The following is a 21,822-nucleotide window of genomic DNA, read 5'->3' on the forward strand; positions in this document are numbered from 1 at the left end:
GATCTTGGATTCCCCACTTGCCTGCAGTTCTAACAACACGCAAGAAGCTTGACACCATTTTAGGACAAAGTGGAATGGCACTCCATCAATAATCGCTCCTGGCAGCATTGGTGCCCCACAATGCATTGCAATAACTCACCAACACTCCCCTGGCTTTACTGTTCAAACACGTGACCGCCACCATCTAGAAGGACAAGAGGCGGCAGCTGAATGGGAAGACCACCCCCTGCTGGTTCTCATTCAAGGCTCTCGTCATCCTGCCTTGAAATATATATTGTCACTGGATCAAAATCCAGGAGCTCTCTCCCTAGAGGCTATCCTTAGATCACAAAGACCACAGTGGCTATATGAAGGCAGCTTACCACCACCATACTGTCATAGCCACTAATATCCAGATCCCACGAACAAACTAGAGCAAACCACAAAGTTGACAAGGCCCAAAACAGACACAACAATATTACAAATGAAAGAAAGCCAATGATTAAGAAATGTAAAGATCTAATGAAGAAGTTCATAGTGTAGAATTATTAACATGACTCATGGTAGTAACTAACTTAGCCAACGGGCAGTTAATGAAATAAATTATGAGGTGAGGATAAGAAAGAAATAAAATAATACTTTTCAAATGGCAATGGTCCATGAGTTAATGGTAACCTACCATGCATTAAGAAAACAAGACAAACTATGCCAAAACAATAGCAATATATCAGAGGATGGCATACAAGTGACAAATAAAAAGCTTAAAACACTTGCCTCAACTCTCACTCTGCCAAATGTGGTGAAGAAATTTAAATCACAGAATCACAAAGGTGCCACGGTACAGAAGACGGCCATTCAGCCTATCTTGCTTGTACTCGCTCATTCAATGAGAAGCCAGTGCACCCTGACTGTTAAACAAATTGACACAGGGAATCAAGCTCTTGTTCCAAGGGTTCTCATGGTCAAGAGCTGGCACTTTGTCTCAGAGTAAAGCACTAACTGTGCACTTGTTAAAAGTAGATCAGGGTGTGAGTTAGCCATTTTGGAAAGGTAGGCAGGCACAGGCCCTGGTGATTTAGCACCTGTTCTGGGCTCTACCCAGAAGTTCTCCTTCAAGCCATTCACCATTTCTTCATTTCTGCTGCCTCAAAATCTTGCATCACTGTCCCCTAGCTGCTCTGTGGGGGTCCCTACACCACACTGACTGCAGTGGTTTGACAAGCCAGCTCACCATCACTTTCTCAAGGGCAATTAGGGATGGGCAATAAATGTTGATCTAGCCAATGACACTCACATTCCATGAATTTAAAATAAATTCAAAGTTAACATTGAATTCATCCATTCATCCTCCTCTGCCAACATTTTACTCGGCCAGCTGAAACTTTTTTATCTCTGCCTCAGGACTGGTCTAATTCATTTTCACATGATCCACCTCCTCTGTGCTTGAACACCTGCCAGCCCAGCTTCTGAACATCAACAAAGTCTGTTCACACCAAGGCCAGGTTGAGGAAACTCATCTCAGCTAAGGACAGAGAGATCATTGATCAAGTTGATGATTTTTTTTCATTCTAGAGAGCATACATTTTCATTGTAAATAATCCATAAGCATTGGGACTTCTCCTCAAATCTACTGCCATCTTCCTTCTTCTGAAAACGGTTTGGGTTCCTGGTGGTGCCTATGTTCACTGCAGATTCATGGAACCGGTGGCGGAGTCAAGTTTGGGACCAGTACGAGATTGGGCAGCATCGGTGAGGTGTGCCCAAGGTGGACTCTTGGCGGCAGCAGAGTTGGGTTTGGGCCAGTGTGGTACCCGATGGCATCGGTGGTGCCTGCATTGGTGAGGTCCGGTGAGGACTCGGAGTGGCGAGGGCATTGGTGGAGATGAGATGGCACCAAAGAGCGGTGACTCTTATTCTGGCACTGGAGTTGCGGTGAAGGGGACCCATGCCTGGCCACCAGGTCAATGGGCCAGGGCAGAGCACCGAACAAGGAGGATTGTAAAGTTGATCACTACTTTTTTATTTTTCTGCCCTCTTCTGCACCCTTAGCACCTTTGTGATTCTATGATTTAAATTTCTTCACCCACATGTGACAGGGCAAAATTTGGGGCAAGTTCTATGTTTTGATTTACTTTTCTGTGCTTTAAAATGGCGCCACAGAGTGGCTACGCTGTAGAACACTTCTCACTGCGTTTTGTAACAAAAGACACATGACAATAAATGGATAAATAAGTACAAACCCTCCTCCAACCTCTTTGTCCTCTTCAATGACCCACAACCTTGACCTTCTCTCTCATGGCTTATTCATGCATTGATCCTGTCCATTCTACGTTCATCTTATTGGCTTCTCCCCTCCCTAGCTCCACCCCCTACCCACAGAATCAGGAATAGGCATCAAAATCAATGATGGAATGTGTTGTGATTCTGACCAAACATTCACATTTGTAGCATCAAAGCTACTCTTATAATTCCACTCATTAACTCTAAACTAGACCTTTTCTCCCCTCTCTTCCCCTGACCATTCAGCTAGGTTGAACCCAACAATATATTTAATTTCTGCTATATAATGTCAGTCACCTTTACCCTATGTCACCAGTTTGGGTGCTGAATATTTATCCCCTGTCAGGTTCAACTTTGGCAAATCTGTATTTGCTGTCCCCTATCCTCATCTTCAATTAATTTCAACTTGCCAAAAACTAAATCCAGTTCAGTACTAAGTTCTCACTCACCTCTGAACCTCACTATCTATTCCAGAGGAAGTGGTGGGTGTGGGTATAATTTGAATAGGAGAGGTTTGGAGGGATTTGGACCAAGTGCAGGCAGGTGGGACGAGTATGGCTTGGGATTATGGTCGGCATGGATTGGTTGGACTGAAGGATCTGTTTCCATGCTGTATAACTCTATGGCTGTGTGGTGTTTTGGGTGCACTTTGAGGTAAAATAATTACTTCTATTAATAAACTGTCTCAGTGGCATTTCATGCAGCCTGTGTTTCCTCCTCTTGCTCTTGTTACAATTGGTTCCTGGGCGAGTTTGCCGTAGCAAATAGATTGTGGTATTTGGAAGGGAGCAGTATGCGAAGTATGGAGAAACTGCAGGGAGTTGGCACAGGGTGATGATGTTCGTTTGAAGTGCTATTACAGGCACCTTTTATGTGGAAACCAATCTGTGATTCTGTGATCATTACAGCCGTTACCTTAAGTGAGGCTGGTCATGCTGACATTGACAGTTGGAGATTCTGCAATAAGCTTAAGAGGAGTTTATCCACTTTCCTCCAGCAATGGCTTTGCTGACTTGACTTGTTTTCAGCAATCAGTGAGTGAAACTTTATTTCTTTTCTGTTTTTGCAATGTCAAGAGGAAGTTCTCAGCTGTGAACAGTGCAACCTGAACCATAGCACAGTCACACGGCACTCTATTCTTTAAAAGCCAGGGTTTGTAGCTGGCATTTAACTCTCTTGTGTATTCTTGGAGGAGCATTCCTTCAATTGCTATCATGTCTGCATTCAGGGGACACAGCCCATAGGAGATGGTTTTCCACTGAGAGGTGGAAGATCTGTCATTCAAATGTGAGACTGGAACCAACTGAGTCATACCTGATCCAATGGAGAATATGTTCTCTTTACTGTTCCATAAGGTAAAAGTTCAGAAAGGATTTATGCAGTGTAGTATATTAAACTCCACCAAAACTGATGATGCTATACAGTCTTGGATGGAGATATCAGGAGGACAGTTCTGGATTTTGAAGGGCTCACGTTTGTTAATATGTCTCCCAATGGTCCTGGTAAATATTTAACAAGCTAATGTAAATTGTACCTATTTGTTACCATGCAATATCGTTAGATCCTGTTCAGATTCTCTTCTTGATAAGACTCACTAGTGGTTGTTCTTCTCCCCCTGTAAGCTAAGTAGGTCCTTAGACCGCAGTCAAGGGAAGAGGACTGGTGGCAGTATCCTTCCATTTACAAACACCACACCTTCAATCCCGTTCAAATGCACAGATTAAGTTGTTGGCAAAATCGCTTGCTCAATGGAAGCGCTAAATGCTCGATGTGTTTGTGAATTTCCCATACTCTGTACTTTCTTTGCAAGCTGCTGTTCCAAAACTGATGTAACACTTGTAAGTTTCACACCTTTAATGGAATCGTTCAACTGAACAGGCAATGTTGGTGATAGCTATGTGCTGCAGTGATACAATCAGGAAAAATCGGAGCAATTCCTTTCAATCCTTAGCTTCTTTTCAGAACATAAATACATCCGTTGTTCCTTTCTTATAAAACATTAATGTGGAGGATGTTATAGAAGCCTAGTGATGGTGAATTTGGGGCAGAATTTGATGTGGTCTGGCAAAACCCATCTTCATTGATTTGTTGCAGCTTTTATGCCATTGCCAAGTACTGAGGTGAGTTTCTCACTGGGCAACGGTGAGCTACAGGGAATTATTCCTTGTTGATCACCAGTCTAACAGGACATTCCGCCTATTGACATTCAACTTCCTGTCTTACTAAACAAACTAAATGTTAAGAATTCTTGGCATGGACGTCACAGCAAGTACCAGTGACATCAGCTCACCATGGGCTCCAAATGTCCTTCATGTTGGACTAGGCCATGGCATCTCAGGGCATGCTCCATTGGCACCAATCACTCACCACATTCATGGATATTGGCATCTAACATATGCCGGCCTCTATGAACCCTCCTGGCACATCTCCAATCCACTTACAGGATGTATCTGCCCTGTAGTGCTGTACCTCTGACTGTACCAGTAACTCTCACTATAATGCTGCAGCAAGGACATTGTGTGTCCAGGGACACACAACCAGCTCATGGACTGGACCAAGCTGCACCTCTGGACTCATCACTTGCTGTCAACATGCATATTCACTCTGAGGCCTACCTGGATACCGCAGCATCCTTACCTTGCCTTTTGGTATTTCCCACCCCTCCTCCCAGCCAGAGATATCAGGTTCACAGTACAGCCACATTTCCATTCCATTTAGAGAAGGCACAAGTCCAGGAAACTTGTGATGCTTTTCGGCAAGTCTGGTTACAATCAAGTCAGCCTTCACTCAAAGGCCCCACCCCTGCAAGTCAAGGGCAGCCTCCAATACCAGACCAAGGGTTTGGACATGGTCAGTGAGCCACTTGGGGCAGTCAAAGTCAGGGTCCTCTCCATTTATCAGTGAGGGGTGAGTCAAACCTTGACTCTTTCCATCCTATTGTGGGCTGTCTTCTTCCTGGAATGAGAGAGGGGTGGGTATTGAGGGAGACGTTCCTGTCCTGAGTGAGTGAGTGGGCGGCATGCTGGGTTAGTGGTGTCGGAGGTTGGGATGGGTGACAGCGAGAGAGGGAAGAAGTTGCAGACGATAGTGAGAGTGGGAGAGCATGAGCCTTGGGGGGAGGCGGGTGCAGCAGCAGAGAGAGAGTAAGTATGAGGTATCTGACTGAAGATCGAGCACTTGCATCAGTGGAATGGATAATATCATTGGCTTTCTTCCTGCAGGAAGGTGAAGTCCTTCGAGATGGCTGTGACTGCTTTAACCTGGGTGACAAACCAGGACCAGGTTGGCATGCTCTGCTGTTGATTCTGGGGCAAAAGGGCATTTCCCCTCTGCATTGCCCTGTCCAAGTCTCTGTCCACAAGGCAGGGTGCCAAATCTCTCCCATCTGCCCCATCCCAAGCAAATGTCAGGATCTGTGTGGGGGCAGCTCTGGGCTGACTGGGGGGGGGTGCACAACAGGCTTTTAAAGATGGCAACAGACGAGGGATGCCAGTCTATCCCAGCAATGGCGAGTTATTTTTGGGGACGGTGCTCAGTAACATGAGGCTAGACTTGGATGAGAGGGATGCCTAGGGATGGGTTAGATATTTGTTCAGGTGAGATATAGCGAGAGAACCTGCTAGGCCATCGAGCGAAAATATCGCCAAAAAACTCAATATAACTTACACTTTACCAAGAAGAAGATTTAGCCCTGTGACATTGTGTTAAATAGGTCAGTACAGAAAGCTGTGTTAACAGATAATGCATGATAAAGACATATATAGAATATCATTCGAGAATGGTTACATTACAGATGGAGGGTATTTAGCTAGTCCTATTTCCCATGTTTACCTCTGCAGCCACAACAATCTTTTCCATTTCTGGGGCTTATTCAGTTTCCCTTTGAAAGCCACCAACGAATTTTCCTCGACTACCATTTCAAGGAATGAATGTTATACTACAATCACCCACTGTGCAAAAAAGCTTTATCCTTCCACTGCCAATACTTGAGATCTGTACCCAGTGGTTAGAATTCCTACAGTATGAAAGAAGGCCATTCAGCATCCCACCCAGAAATCCTCCATTTCCCATGGCCAATCCAGCTAACCTACACATCTTTGGACTGTGGGAGGAAGCCAGAGCACCCAGAGAAAACCCACACAGGCACAGAAAGAGTCTGCAAACCCCACACAGACACCCAAGGGTGGAATTGAACCTGGGCTCCCAGTGCTATGAGGCAGTAGTGCTACCACTGGGCCACCCTGGTTCTCAGCTACACCTACCTGTACTTAGACACTATTGTGAGTGTTCTGTTGTGTGGGAGTGTCAATATGAATGACTGAGACTCATATTCACCTTTTCTATTTGAAATCACACACAATATGTTGACTATTTATTAAGCTGAACAGGAAAAGACAAAGACATCCCTACATTTCTGAAAATTAATAAACAAGAAAGTCTTGGATCTTTTAAGCAGAATTGTTTTATATTTTTAATGATCATTCAAGAATAATAACTGCACTCTGTAATTGTTATGGATGGGATGGGGATATAAATCTAAGCACAAAGTCCTAAGGCTGCTTTTACACAATAGACAGAGTTCCGACTCCAGGTTTTGGGCATTAATGTGAAGCAAATCTGATTTACACAACCCTGTAATGTAGAGACAAACTTAATAACAGAGAAAATTGGTGAGCACAATGGCAAATTTAGAATTGTGCTGGAGGGTTTATCCATAACAAATATTTATATGCTAAAGTAGGATGTGTTTGGTTTTCAGTTTAAATACAGGGAACTGATGTGAAGTTTACATAAAGCAGGCTCTGTTGTAGTCAGTGGGGATACTATACCCTGGAAATATTTTTGATGTTTTCAGGGAATTCAGTATCCAATCGTGCCCAGTGCATGTGACTGCCTGCTCACGTGAAAGATTATTCCAGTGCCCTCATGGAAAAATAGAAACTGGCACATAGAGAAAACAGGAAATGAGCCAACCCGGATTTTATTGTTTCAGAAGGGAGCTGAAGCCAACAGTGAGGTTTGATCTTCTCAAAGGTTACTGCAGTGTGTGGTAAGCACAGTTGCTTGGGTAAGTGCTATGTTTGAGAGGACTGTGTCAAAGATAAAAAATGGTGCATTAAAGGTGCAGTACCAGTCAACATAAAAGGTGTTTTCAAGTTTCATGCCTATGTTCTGTAAAGTTCAGCTGATTAACATTGAGAAATAGCGTGGCAGATATTCTATGTTGGAAGCTTGCTTGATTTTGTTATTGACATCACAGTGCAGTCAGGAATTTATTTGCATGTAAAACTGCCTATAATTTGTGAACAACAGAGTATGTAGAGTTTGATATTTTGCTGGATTTTGTTATAACTATGTACATGAGTCCTTGAAGCAACACTGTAGTCATATAAAATGAAAAGCGGTGCAACAGGTTTTGCATGTAATGCAGTATTTCAGCCAGAGGTGGTAGCTATTTCAAGTCCCTTGTAGATCAGCACTATATGGTACGATTTCTGAGCACCTTGCCTTCATGTGGTTGCAACTTTCAGAACTTAAAGCTTGGACGGTTTTCTCTCATTAAGGCTTACGTCACTGTCTGATGTTGCTCTTTTTAGCCCCCACATTCTTCCCATGTCATGATTGTAGCAGTGCAAGCCATCCTGAAGTGTGTATGTTGTGTTGTCCTCTGAGAGTGCACGACGAAGATTCTGCAACTGCACTGAGGCAATAGACAATAATGTGTGTTTGTTTGTGTGTGTGGGCTCCTTAGACCAGTGCTCTGATTAACTAACAGTAGCTTTCTCACTCCTATGTTTTGGATGCTGCGTTCAATAGCACAACACCGGCAGAGTAAGTAATCTTTTCTGCTGCGTTTGCTTTTTGAGAAACTTTAAGTGACAATGTTTGTGGAAAAGAGTTACTAATCACTTTTGAGGAATGCATGAAGAAAAATTAGATTTACAACCAGGCATAAGGCTTTCAAAATTAAATTATACTTCCAGAATTTGTTAATATTAGGATTGTACTCCATTTAAATCTGAGATTAGCATGTGTTGAGTATGAAATGGCTGTGGCTTTTGTATATGGAATTATTGTTATGCTACTCTGTGTAGAAATGCTAATAAATATCTTATTATTGTGGCCTAAGCCCATTGAATGTAATTGCTGGAATCTGCTGAATGACTAGTCTCGAGGTCAAGTAAAGTGATAAGATAATATTATCATTTTAAAACATGATTAGAAGTATTTTCACTTCAGACCCCTGAGTGTTAGTTAACCAGACAGAAGTGACATATCTCGCTTATTGATAAAGCATTTACTCTGGTATTCAGTAATTAAAGTACAAGTTGTAATTGTAGATGTATTTTGTACTTAATTTGGAAAGCAGTTTTAAAATAGTTTTCAGATCACATTGATTTAAGTTGAGCCCAATGACACCAATTTCAGTGAGTCTTATAATATCTTGTACTGTAGGAGCTACTGAACTTAAAGGGACAGAAGTAGGCCATTCAGTTCATTGTTTTGCAATCGGGTCTTCTATCAGCTGTTCTCATTTTCCAAGGGGTAGTCATGATTCTTGTTAGTTACCTTTCTTTATCTCCTCCTGTCATTCACCCATCCCTCTTCCAATCAGATTGTACTTAAGCATCCTGGCTTCCCATCTGGTTTCAAGCCTTCCTCTTCTCCTTCATAGCAGTGCGACCCCCCCGCCTCTCCCATCACTCATCTCACCACATTTCCTCTCTCTCCAATAACAATGACCAGACCATTTCAATCTCTGCACAGCTACTTTCTTTGATGCTCCTCAATGTCACTGACCTCCTGAGATGGTCATTCCTGACCTTATCCTTTCGCATTATTCTCCACATCTATCTCAGCATCCAAATCTCAGTAATATCCAATTGTTCCTCTCTTATAGAGTCATAGGCATAGAAATAGACATTTCGGTCCAATTCCTCTCGATGTTTCTGAATTACATAACAACTTCTGTCTCACAACCGCTTTGGATATTTTCCTGTCAAAATAATACTCTATTGAACTTCTTCCAATTACTCCATCCAGCACAAATCCATTTGATAAGGCATCGCATAAAAATTATTGTGGCTAATAAAAGTACATTATATAAATAGTAATATATTGGCATGGATAGAAGATTAGTTAGCTGGCAAGAAATGGGATGGAGGCATAAGTGGGTCATTTTCTGGTTGGTGTTATGTAATGAATGGTGCACCACAGGGATCAGTGTGGGTACCTGGCCTTTTTATCATTTTTATAAATGACTCATGATGTGGGGGTGCCAGTGTTGGACTGGGGTGGACAAGGTCAGATGTCATACGACACCAGGTTATAGTCCATCAGGTTTATTTGAAATCACAAGCTTTCAGACATTGCCGCTTTGTGACCTGGTCCGAAAGCTTTATCTGGCCTGATAAATGACTCAGGTGAATGGGTCAAACTCATGGTTGCTAGATGATACAAAGTTAGGAAGGAAAGTGAGTACTGAAAGAGACATAATGTGGCTCCAAAAGGGTTAAGTGAGTGGGCAAAGATTTAGCAAATGGAGTATTTTGTGAGAAAATGTGAAATTGTCCAATTTGACATGATACAAAAGTAGACAAGTTGAAAGAGGGATGCAAACAGTTTACAGAGAGATTTTGCTGGGTTAAGTGGACAAGAAGTTAGCAAATGGAGGATAAATGTTGGAAAATGTGAAGTTGTTAATTTTGGAAGGGAGAACAAAAGAACAGGGTATTATTTAAATGGAGGGAAACTTCAGAAAGCTGCAACACAAAGGGACTTGGGGGTGACTTGTGCACAAAGCACAGAAAGCTAACACCCAGGTACAGCAGGGAATCAGGAAGGGTAATGAAATTTTGGGCGTTATTTTAAAGGGGTTGGAGTATAAGACTAGGGAAGTCTTACTGCAACTGTACAAGGGGCTGGTGAGACCACATTCAGGAGTACTGTGAGCAGTGTTGGTCCCCTTATTTAAGGAAAGATATTGTTTCATTGGAGGCAGTTCAGAGAAGGTTCACTCGGATGATCCCTAATGTGGACAGATTGTCTTAATGAGCAAAGGGTTAACAGCTTGGAACTCTACTCACTGAAGTTTAGAAGAATGAGAGGTGATCCCATTGAAACATACCAGATTCCTTAGGGGCTTGACAGGGTAATGCTGAGAGGACATTTCCCTCATGGGAGAGTCTAGGATCAGAGGGTATAGTCTCAGAATAAAGGGATGCCAATTTAAAACTGAGATGAGGAGGAATTTCTTCTTTCAGTGGGTTGTGTATCTTTGGAACTCCTTGCTAGAGAGAGCTGTGGGGGCGCAGTCCTTGTATATATTTAAGACTGAGAGAGATAGATTCTTGATCTGTCAGGGAATCAAGGGTTATAGAGAAAGGGCAGGAAAGTGGATATGAGAATGCCAGAATCCAATTGAATGGCAGAGCAGGCTGGAGGGGTTGACTGGCCTATGCCTGTTCCGATTTCATGTGATTTTATGTTCTAAGAATAAAAGGAAGCATATGATCTAAATGATGAATTCTGAGATGCAGAGGAACCTGGGTGCACCAATGCATGAGTTGCAGACAGTTTGCATGCAGATAGAGCTAGTAATTTAGAAGGCTAATAAAATATTATTGCTTATCACGACAGGAATTGAATAAAATGGTAGAGATGTTATGTTTCAGGTATAAAAGGCATTGGTGAGGTCACATCTGGTATATTGTGTACAGTGTTGGTCTACTTATTTAAGGAAGAATATAAATACATGGGAAGCATCTCAGAGAAGGTCTGCTCGATTAATGTCTGGAATATGTGGGTTGTCTCTTAAAGAAAGGTTGGAAAGTCCAGGTTTGTATCCACTGGAGTGGAGGAGTAAGAGATGAGAGTAAGATTGAAACCATAGAAGATTCCAAAGGGTCTTGAGATGGTGGATGGGGAGAGGATGTTTCCTCTTGTGAGAGAAGCAAGGTGTAAGACAGAGTGAAGTGAATGTTGTTTCTTACAGAAGCCCATTGTCTTTGGAACTTATTTTCTGAAAAGACAGTGGAAGTAACGTCTTTGAATATTGTAAAGGTAGCTGGATTGTTGATTAGCAAAGAAAATATACAGTTATCAGGGGTAGGTAGAAATGTGGAATAATCAGATCAGCCATGACCTTACTGCATGGGAGCAGTCCAATCCTGCTCCTAATTTGTATGTTCATATTTCTTCATTCCCATTTCCATAATTTGATCTTCTTGCTGCCCCACCCAGGTATGTGAGGTAATTAACCCTCTCCAAAACTTCTCCCAGAATCTTTACATCGTATCTCGGATCCTGACCTTCCTGCACCAATAGCTAGGTTAGTCATTTCAATTGGATCCATCTACTGTAATCCAACTTTCATGCCCTGCCCCTGTAGCTCATTACCTATATTTCCAAATACTCATCCGATTTTTTTTCTATAATTAGGGTGTATCCACCATCTGAATGCAGACAGTAAAGCAGTTCCAACTTCTAATAATCCTGCATGTATAAAAACAAACTTCTGATTATAATCATGAATCTTTGGTCCATATACTAATTTATTAACCAGTGATAATCCTTTAGCTTTTACTCTTTCTAAAGCTATCGTATTTTTTAAATTGCCAATGGGTCTCTCCCTTTTCTCAGTTTGGGTGCGTAAACTCAATTTTTGAAACTTCCTTCTTAATTATTTCTCATTATTGGTAATACCCTAAAGACTTTGCATTGTATCTTATCCAATGCTCTAATGGCCTCCTTATAGAATTGAGGTTCTGATCTAATGTTACTTCTGTTTATTTTTAAAACCCCAATTTGACTTTTGCTGCCTGCACTGACTATTTTTCCTGATGCAGATGTTTTCCTGAAGAGGATCAGATTTATAAATAAAATAATTGACTTACTGTGAACTTGGTTCTTGGTAAAGGATTCTTGTGGCTCTTACGTTGGTTTGTTAAACACTGATAATGCTTCATTGTTTACTCACTCTAAATTTTTCATTATGCTGAAATGTTGTAGAGGATTTCTCTTCACCTTTATTCCCTGCACAAAAATCTTTAGTTTTTGGTGTCCTCTGTAACAATGCTTCAAATCCACAGCTTGAATAACCTTCCTGCAAAATTGCACACAATAATTGAACAGTGGTCTAGTTAATGTCTGCACAGATTCCACACTCTTTTCTTGCTTTTGTATCCAAATATTTTATATATAACATTCCCAAAATTATATTCGGCTTTTTATGACATTTTCTGTTCGCACTACTGTGTTTAAGTATTTAAGGACGTGTACCCCTGGATCTCCCTGTTATGCTGCTTGATGCAAAACTGATCATAGGAAGTAACCTTTAAAGACAGAATATTGAGCAGGGAGCCTGTAATAATGATCCTGAAGGGAATTAAATGTTGCACTTGATAGAAGTGGGTTTATTGTTGGGAGTATTGATTTGCAGTGGATTGGATTTGTTGACGTGACCTTTACTGGCGTCGAGTGCTTGTTAATATGAAGAGAATGGAAAACCCCAGCTGTGGATTTAGTTGCTTTGTTGTATGATCTGCAATTTTCTCTGTTGTCTGAGCTGGCCTGAATTAAATGAATTTTGGAGTTCAGCCAGTTGAAATATTTCTTGGGTTACTTCAGTTGGAATTTTGGGTGAGGTACAGCAGCAAGTTCTAGTTTCTTAATACAGATGTTACAATTCAGAAAGCAAGCGGCATCTCTGATGAAAGATTTGCAGCTGAGGGGGATCCAAGGTCAGAATTTGGATTTGGATTCACCTAAAGACATTTGGTCTATAGACAGAGTAGGTTAAAGCCTGGAGGGGGTACAGAGGAGGTTCACTAGGTTGATTCCAAAATTAAGAGGGTTTGTTTATGAGGAGAGATTGAGTAGACTGGGATTATACTCATGGGAATTTAGAAGAATGAGGGGGGTTCTTATGAAAACATATAAAATTATGAAGGGAATAGACAAGAAAGAAGCAGGGAGTTTTTTTCCACTGATGGGTGAAACTAGAACGAAGGGGCATAGCCTCAAACTAAGGGGAAGCAGATTTAGGACTGCGTTGAGGAGGAACTTCTTCCCCAAAAGGGTTGGGAATCTGTGGAATTCCCTGCAGTTCAAGCTCCCTTGTTGAATGTTTTTAAGGCAAAGATAGATAGATTTTTGAACAGTAAAAGAACTAAGGGTTATGGTGAGAGGGCAGGTAAGAAGAGCTGAGTCCACAAAAATGATCAGCCATGATCTTATTGAATGGTGGAACAGGCTCGACGGGCCAATTGGCCTACTCCTGCTCCTATAATGTTCTTATTTAGTGAAACAGAGGGCTGTAGATTCAAGTGACATTCCAGACACTTCAGCACAAAATTGAGGCTGATATTCTAATGTGATACTAAAAGTATGCTGCACGGTTGAAGGTATGCCATCTTTCAAATAGACTCTAGGTCATGTCTGGCCTCTCAGATGGGTGTGAGATGTTCCTTTGCACCAAATGCAAGGGAACTCTCCGCAGAGCCATGGTCAACACTTACCTCTCAAACTACATCCCAAGGACACATTATCTGATCTGCCATCTAAGGTAATGGTCCCAAAGAAGTTACATTCATGTTACACTGACCTCCATCCAGTTTGACCAAGTCACTGGGTCGAGATGGGGCTGCGCGATTATACAAAGGGAGCAGGTGAATTCTGTACAAGACCTGAGAGTTGTAATTCTGCCCAGCAGGTTACCATAAACAGGACATATTGCTATTGTGTGATAAACTACTTGTCATCTAAGACAAGTGTCTCTTTGGTTTGGACTCACCAGTGGTGTGTCCTCCTGATAATTAGACAGGCTCTTAGACATAGTACAGATTTAGGATGAGAAGAATCCCTACAGTATGGAATCAGGCCCTTTGTCTCAACAAGTCCACACCGACCCTCCGAAGAGTATCCCACCCAAACCCATTCCCCATTATCCTACATTTACTCCTGACTAATGCAACTAACCAACAAGTCCCTTAAGAGTATGGGCAATTTAGCATGGCCAATTCACCTAACCTGCACATCTTTTGAATTGTGGGAGGAAACCCACACAGACACGGGGAAAAGGTGCAAACTCCACCCAGCCAGTTGCCTAAGGCTAGAATTGAACCCGGGACCCTGGTGCTGTGAGGCAGCAGTGCTAACCACTGAGCCACTGTGCCACCCTAGAAGGGATCGTTAGTGGCAGTGACTGAACCAAACCAGAATACCGCATGGTGGTATCTAAAAATATGGCAATTATCGCATAGTTTGTGGAGACTTACTGTGTACACATTGTCTGCACTTTTCCAACATAACAGTGACAACCTGCTCTGCAATAGTGCAGGAACACATTCAAAACATGGGTAGACAAAATTACACACTAAACAACATAGAGAGATATTAGGACAGGCAACCAGAAACTTAGTCAAAGACATGGTTTGCAAAGAGTCTCTTAAAGGAGCAAAGTGAAGTTTAGGAAGACAAAAGAAAGGCAAGAATTAGAAGAATGCAATTTTCATGAAGCTGTGTGGATGTCATCATGCTCTATTTTTCTCTGCAAACTGACTATACTCCTATCTTTCTAAATTACTGACCTGGTAATTTCTGAAGTAAAAATTCATAGTGAGAGTTCAATTCCCACCTAACTGTCAGTGTTTAAAAAATTGGATTCAGTTTAATAAAGCTAGTACAATTAAAAATTACCAGGAAGCAGATGGAATATTGTATGAACCCAACTAGTTCTCTCATCCTTTAGGGAAATAAACACATCTCGTTTACATAGTTTGATCAGTGACTCTAATCCCACAAAAACATGATTGATTCTCAGCTGCCTTCTGACGTAAGCTGGCAATCTGTTGTGTCAAACTGCTAAAAGAAGGTCCAGTAATGCCCTTACAGGAAACTAGTGATGGGCAATAAATGCTGGCATTACCAGCGATACTGTACTCCCAGGGTAGCTTATGCCCCTTTTACTGGAGGATCATTCTATGAGCATTCATCAAGCTTAATATCACAAACTCCCCCCTTCTAATACCAGTGCCACTTTTAGTTAGCGAGGTGACTGAACATTGCCTAGAAGGTGCTGTGCAATCTCAAGGGAAGAAAGATAGGTTGGCACAGAATGTTTCCTGGGATCGGATGTTTCAAGGAGGCAGGCCATTGCAGAAAGCAGCCTTCCATGGCATTGGGCACAAGTAGAATCAACACGTCCTGCTGGTATGTGGGAGATGGCTGTAATGCCTGATAAATCACATGGACACCTTTCCTTTATATCATGCATGCTCAACTTGTAAGCCTTCAAACAGAGCTTTGGGGAGGGGTGGGGTGGGGGGCGGGGCACAGGGGCGGAGGGGGAGTGCTATGAGTCCATCAGCTAGTCAAAGAAAGCTCTGCTTCCTGCCCCCATAGTTGGTTCCTTTCACTATTACCTCTCCACCGGGGCAGAATTTGGTTGTGTTATGGATGTGTTCAAGTCACCTGGGAAAACCCATTGCTGATGAGCAAGCTATCTTTGTCCATGGTGTTCTCAGTTTACTTGTATCTACATGTCTCATGATACAGGAAGGGTTGACAATTACAGGGGCATATTATTGACTCATAGCATCTTAACTCCAGGCATGATGAATTGTTTGACCGCACCATGGTGAGAGTTTTTTTGAAAAAGGCTTGCATGTTATTTTCTTGCATTAAGTTGGCAATGTGAATCAAGCGAATAATGATATAAAACACTATGGCATCCCGACAGTGCAGAAACAGGCCATTCAGCCCATCAAGTCTGCACTGACCCTCTGAAGAGCATCCAAACCCTTACCCTATCCACATCTTTCCCATGGCTAATCCACCCAGCCTCCATATCTCTGGACTCTATGGGTAATTTAGCACGGCCAATCCACCTAACCTGCACATCTTTGGGCTGTGGGAGGAAACCGGAGCACCTGGAGGAAACTCATGTAGACATGGGGAGATCTACGCAAACTCTATACATACAGTTGTCTTGAATTGAAGCCAAGTCCTGGTGCTGTGAGACAGCAGTGGTAACACAAAATCTCTCTCTGCTATTTACTGGAGGTGTCAGTGTATTGATATAAATGGATGAAGATGAATTTGAGACAAACCAGTGAGGTAATTTCATATTGTACTCCAGGGTGTAATTTCATGACCTTAATTTCGCTATAACATTTGAAGTATTCTGGAGGAAGATGAACAGATAGTACAATCTGTCCAGCAGCTAGAATCTTTACTTAAGAAGTGATGTAATGGCACTGGAGAGGGTGCAGAGGAGGAGAAAGTGAGGTCTGCAGATGCTGGAGATCAGAGCTGGAAATGTGTTGCTGGAAAAGCGCAGCAGGTCAGGCAGCATTCAGGGAACAGGAGAATCGACGTTTCGGGCATAAGCCCTTCTTCAGGTGCAGAGGAGGGTCACTATGTTTATTCTGGAGTTGAAATGATTGGCTTCTGAGGAGATTGAGTAGACTATACTCATTGGAATTTAGAAGAATGAGGAGGAATCTTATAGAAACATAGAACATTATGATGGGAATAGAAAAAATAGAAGCAGGAAGGTGATGGGTGTAACTAGAAAGAGGGGGCATAGTCTCAAACAAAGAGGGAGCAGATTTTAAGACTGAGTTGAGAAGGAACCTCTTCACCCAAAGTTGTGAATCTGTGGAATTTCCTGCCCAGTGAAGTAGTTAAAGCTCCCTCCTTGAATGTTTTAAAGGCAAAAATAGTTAGGTCTTTGAATAATAAAAGATTTAAAGGTTACGGTGAGCGGACGGGTAAGTGGAACTGAGTCCACAAAAAAGATCAGCATCACAATTTGGCACCAACCACCACGGGTGGAGGATTTTTGGTAAACCAGTTATCTGTCTAACTGCATACTATGGCTCTTCCACTGGTGGCAAGGCTTCCAAAGTGCAGGAATGCATGGTCCCTGCCACAAGAAGTGTTAATTTTTAAAGGGCGGAAGGTGGCAGAAGGGAGGGTTGAATTATCAAATTAATCTCCTGAGATTGAAGAGGGTCACCTCCCACTGTTTGTGATATCAAAGCAAACCTGGGGCTTGGTGCAGTCTGACAGGCCAAGCCCAGTCAGTTCACCATTCAGCATATTCACACTGCCTCAGACTTGACAACTGACCCTCTCAAACTGAGGTAGCTCTATCAAACAGTGGTTAGCACTGCTGCCTCACAGCGCCAGGCACCCAGCTTCAATTCCAGCCTCAGGTGACTGTCTGTGTGGAGTTTGCACATTCTCCCCGTGTCTGCGTGGGTTTTCTCCGGGTGCTCCGGTTTCCCTCCACAATTCAAGATGTGCAGGTTTGGCGAATTGGCCATGCTAAATTGCCTGCAGTATTCAGGGATATGCAGGTTTGGTGAATTGGCCATGCTGAATTACCCATAGTTTTCATGTGTGTGTAGGTTGGGTGCATTAGTCAGGGGTTAATTGTAGGCAAATGGGTCTGAGTAGGTTACTGTTCAGAGGGTCGGTGTGGACTTGTTGGGCCGAAGGGTCTGTTTCCACACTATAAGGATTCCAAGATTCTAATATACCTCTGGCTTGTGACTCATCTCCTTTACAACACTCTGCTGCCAAAGGTTAAACTCCTTGTGCTTTAGCTGGTTTTAAGCAGGAATAGATGTGTCTAACTCAGCAGGGCTGAAGACTAATGTTGAGGCGAACATTCTTCCTTGACCTTAAACAATGAAACACAAATCAAATTTATAGCTTATAGCACCTTTGGGGGAGTTGCAGTAAGTATGTGTCTTTGCATGCTGGACTTAGACTCAATATAAAGTTTTCCCCAAAACATATCCATGTAAATGCAAAGGAGCTATTTCACATTCTACAATGTTGAAGTCTATTGTGTTCTGGTCACTCCAATCACTCTTATTTTGAATGAAAGACCTTGCCATACTTTCAGTTATATGAGCATAACAGTGAAGAGATCATAGTCCCGCTCTCTTATGACAAAGCTGGTGGTTTACTCTGAGAGTCACCTTGCCTTATGCAAGGGGAGAGATTGAGAGAGATTGAGAAGGAGACTACTTCATGGTAACCGCAGCCAGGGCAGGAGTTGAACCCATACTAGTGGCATGCTCAAACTAACCATCCAGCCAACTGAGCTAACCAACCCCTGTATTGTTACAATGATTGCCAATCTGAAATTAGTTTAAACAATGATTGGTGAAGCCAATGATGCAGGCATTTTTCTGTATCGCTACTTGTTTATTAGGTTATATAGAAAGAGCAGGAAGCTGGGATTATTTTGATGGACTGCTAATGCTGTGCACAGAGAACTTAATCTATTTTCTACATTTAGAATCATAGAGTCATAGAGATATACAGCACAGAAACAGACCCTTAGGTCCAACTCGTCCATGCCGACCAGATATCCCAACCCAATCTAGTCCCACCTGCCAGCACCCGGCCCATATCCCTCCAAACTCTTCCTATTCATATACCCATCCAAATGCCTTTTAAATGTTGCAATTGTACCAGCCTCCACCATTTCCTATGGCAGCTCATTCCATACACGTACCACCCTCTGCATGAAAAGGTTGCCTATTTAACCTATCCTCATGATTTTATAAACCTGTATAAGGTCACCCCTCAACCTCTGATGTTCCAGGGAAAACAGCCCCAGCCCATTCAACCTTTCCCTATAGCTCAAATATTCCAACTCAGGCAACATCCTTCTAAATCTTTTCTGAACCCTTTCAAGTTTTACAACATCTTTCTGATAGGAAGGAGACCAGAATTGCACACAATATTCCAACAGTGGCCTAACCAATGTCCTGTACAGCCGCAACATGACCTCCCAACTCTTGTACTCAATACTCTGACCAATAAAGGAAAGCATACCAAACGCCTGCTTCACTATCCTATCTACCTGCGTCTCCACTTTCAAGGAGCTATGAACCTGCACACTAAGGTCTCTTTGTTCAGCAACACTCCCTAGGACCTTACCATTAAGTGTGTAAGTCCTGCTAAGATTTGTTTTCCCAACATGCAGCACATCGCATTGATCTGGATTTGATTCAATATGAGAAAAATTATTGGAGGGAAGGAAAGCAAGTTTATTTTCAGAAATCATACAACACCAGGTTTTTAGAGCTTAGTGATTTCAAATAAACCTGTTGGACTATTACCTGGAGCCTTGTGACTTCTGACCTTGCCCAGTCACCTCCACATCAAATTTATTTTCAGTCCAGCTTCAATTATCACAAATACAAATGAGGTGCACCATCAAAGTAATCATAGCTAAAGGATTCTTGTAATCAGTTCTGTAATTTTCTAATAACGGATGGAGCTTTTGTTAATTCAGTAATACCATTAATGGTGTAATTCCCTTTACAGCCAAGTGGGTCAGTCCAATGTGACATAGCCCAATCTATGGCTTGTCATCAACTTGTCTTGGCCAATAGGCTTACTGTATGCAAATGATCTGTGACAGTGCTGTGGGGTTGTGTCTAGAGATTGTGTGTTGAGGTCATTCCTTTCCTTTAGGTCTGATATAGGGACAGTATAGGTTTAGCAGGGTTAGTCCCTCCACTTCCAGTTACAAATTCCTCTTCTCGATCTCTGATAATCTCTTTGTGTAAGGTGCATTGCCTATATGTAACAGCCAGGATTTTAGAGTGATGTTAATGACATTCCTTTTTGCTGAAGGTTTGAGGGATAGTTTTTCTGTGTTCCTACAGAACCTTTTGTATCTCTCTTAAACAGTGGGCCACTGGTGAATATCCAGGTCTGGGACCAAGTCTTTCTCTTACATCTCTGTCAATGAGTGAATGCTGTCAACTGCAGCACTGACAGGACAATGATCATAGCCTTGAAGACATGTAAGATTAAGTAATGAGATTTCAGCTTGCGAGTTATTCTGTCAGATTCTCTGCTCCTAGCTTCTCCTGCAAGTGGACCCTGCAACTATTATGGTAAGAGGCTTGATTTCCTGCCCAAATCCAATCAAGTGACCCAACCCCTTGCTGTATGCACTGGGACCTGACATTCCGAACCAACTCCTTGTGCTTTTCTCCTGCCTCCCAAGAAGGCATCTACTCGAGTAAGACACAGGCAATTGAAAACCACCAGACTAGTAGTTTTAGAGAAAGAAAGAATTTTAATTTTTATAGCATCTTTCACAAGTTACCAAAACAATTCACAACTAACATGGAACTTCCTAACCAAAAAGAGAAAATGCTGGTGAAACTCTGTAGGCCTCTGTTCTGAGGAAGAGTCATATCAGACTCAATATATCAACTCAGTTTCTCTTTCTGTAGATGCTGAGTTTCTTCAGCACTTTTTCCCTTTATATTTCAGATCTCCAGCATCTGCTGTATATTGATTTTATTTGAGGGCCTTTTGAAATGTACTAACCACTGTGAGATAGGATGCTCAATAGCCAATCTGTGCACAGCAAACTCTCACAAGCAGTGATATAATGATCAGAAAATGTGCCACAAGGTGCAGTTTGTGGGATAAACAGTTTGTGTGTACAATATATAAATGTGTGGGAAATAAATGAACGAAACACAGACCCCGTAATCTCTAGATGTCCTGGTGAAAACCTGTTATAGCATTAGGAATCCACTGGGTTTGGTTGGGAGCTGAATACACCTTGCTCCTGTCTTTGGAGTCCTGCTTGAGGAGAGAATGCATTCTTAGCTCTTAAAACACTATTGACACATGTGGCAGGGACTGTGGAAGGATACTGTAAGCCACTTGGAAGTATAATGCAGTTCCTTCACTATCACTAAAGCAAAGTCCTGCAATTCCCTCTCGAACAGCCTGCAGCAGTTTAAGAAGGCAGCTCACCACCACTTTGGTGGCTAGTAATGGACGATAAATGATGGCCCAGCCAGCATTGCACACAAGAGAAAGAAACGCCCCAGTCTCCTCCAAGGCTGAACCTTGGTACTGCAATGATGAACTCCAGAGCCGCTTTGCAAAATGCACCTGAGTCCTGGTAAACAAAAACTTCTGTTTCACTCACCAGAATATTCTTCAATTTGTGCTTCAAAGGTATGATAGACAAAAGAGAATTGCCTACAATGTGGCAACTGCTCAGACCATTGCCATCCATCAGTGTGAGGTGGGTTATAACATGCTGGCAGAGCAGAGCATCATGATGGAGATACTCGAGGCACAGCTCAGGGGCATGAGTGATCCCATATCAGGATGGGAGTGGTTCTGAGTAAAGCCTTGGCTTTCAGGCTTTAATTCAGGACGATTTAGAAACCATACATCATGCCGATGAATTCTTGCCCTTAGGATATAAATGAATGAAACATAGATCCTGTAATCTCTAGGTGTCCTGGTGAAAACCTGTTACAGCATTAGGAATCCACTGGGGATGGTTTGGCTACTTGCCTAGTTTTTGCATGAGTTTTGACTGCCCTGCTGTCTCTGGGGAGGCAGTGTCACCAGTATTGAATATGCTTGGTGGTATGACCATGGTCCTTCCTGTCCCTATAATCCCAAGACACAAGAACCTTCTTTACTTGATTAGTGTTAACATGCTCTATAAGGGACTGGTGACCCTGTCTTTTCAATGAGCTGAGGATA

The 21,822-nt window shown here is 42.4% G+C and overlaps 1 protein-coding gene across 2 annotated transcripts in view; it reads left to right on the forward strand.

The window, feature by feature from the left end:
- Positions 1–21,822, forward strand: part of fam13c (family with sequence similarity 13 member C) — a 132,824-nt gene that overhangs the window by 934 nt on the left and 110,068 nt on the right. The window contains exon 1 of one of the 2 annotated variants that reach the window (XM_043712338.1): positions 7,960–8,091. The exons of the other annotated variant lie outside the window; for it this stretch is intronic. The gene's annotated coding sequence lies outside the window, so the exon portion shown is untranslated. Of the gene's footprint in view, positions 1–7,959; positions 8,092–21,822 lie in introns of those variants that run through there. 2 annotated transcript variants of the gene reach the window in all.

The sequence above is a fragment of the Chiloscyllium plagiosum genome, chromosome 22 (genome assembly GCF_004010195.1).
Source record: "Chiloscyllium plagiosum isolate BGI_BamShark_2017 chromosome 22, ASM401019v2, whole genome shotgun sequence".
Lineage (NCBI taxonomy): Eukaryota > Metazoa > Chordata > Chondrichthyes > Orectolobiformes > Hemiscylliidae > Chiloscyllium > Chiloscyllium plagiosum.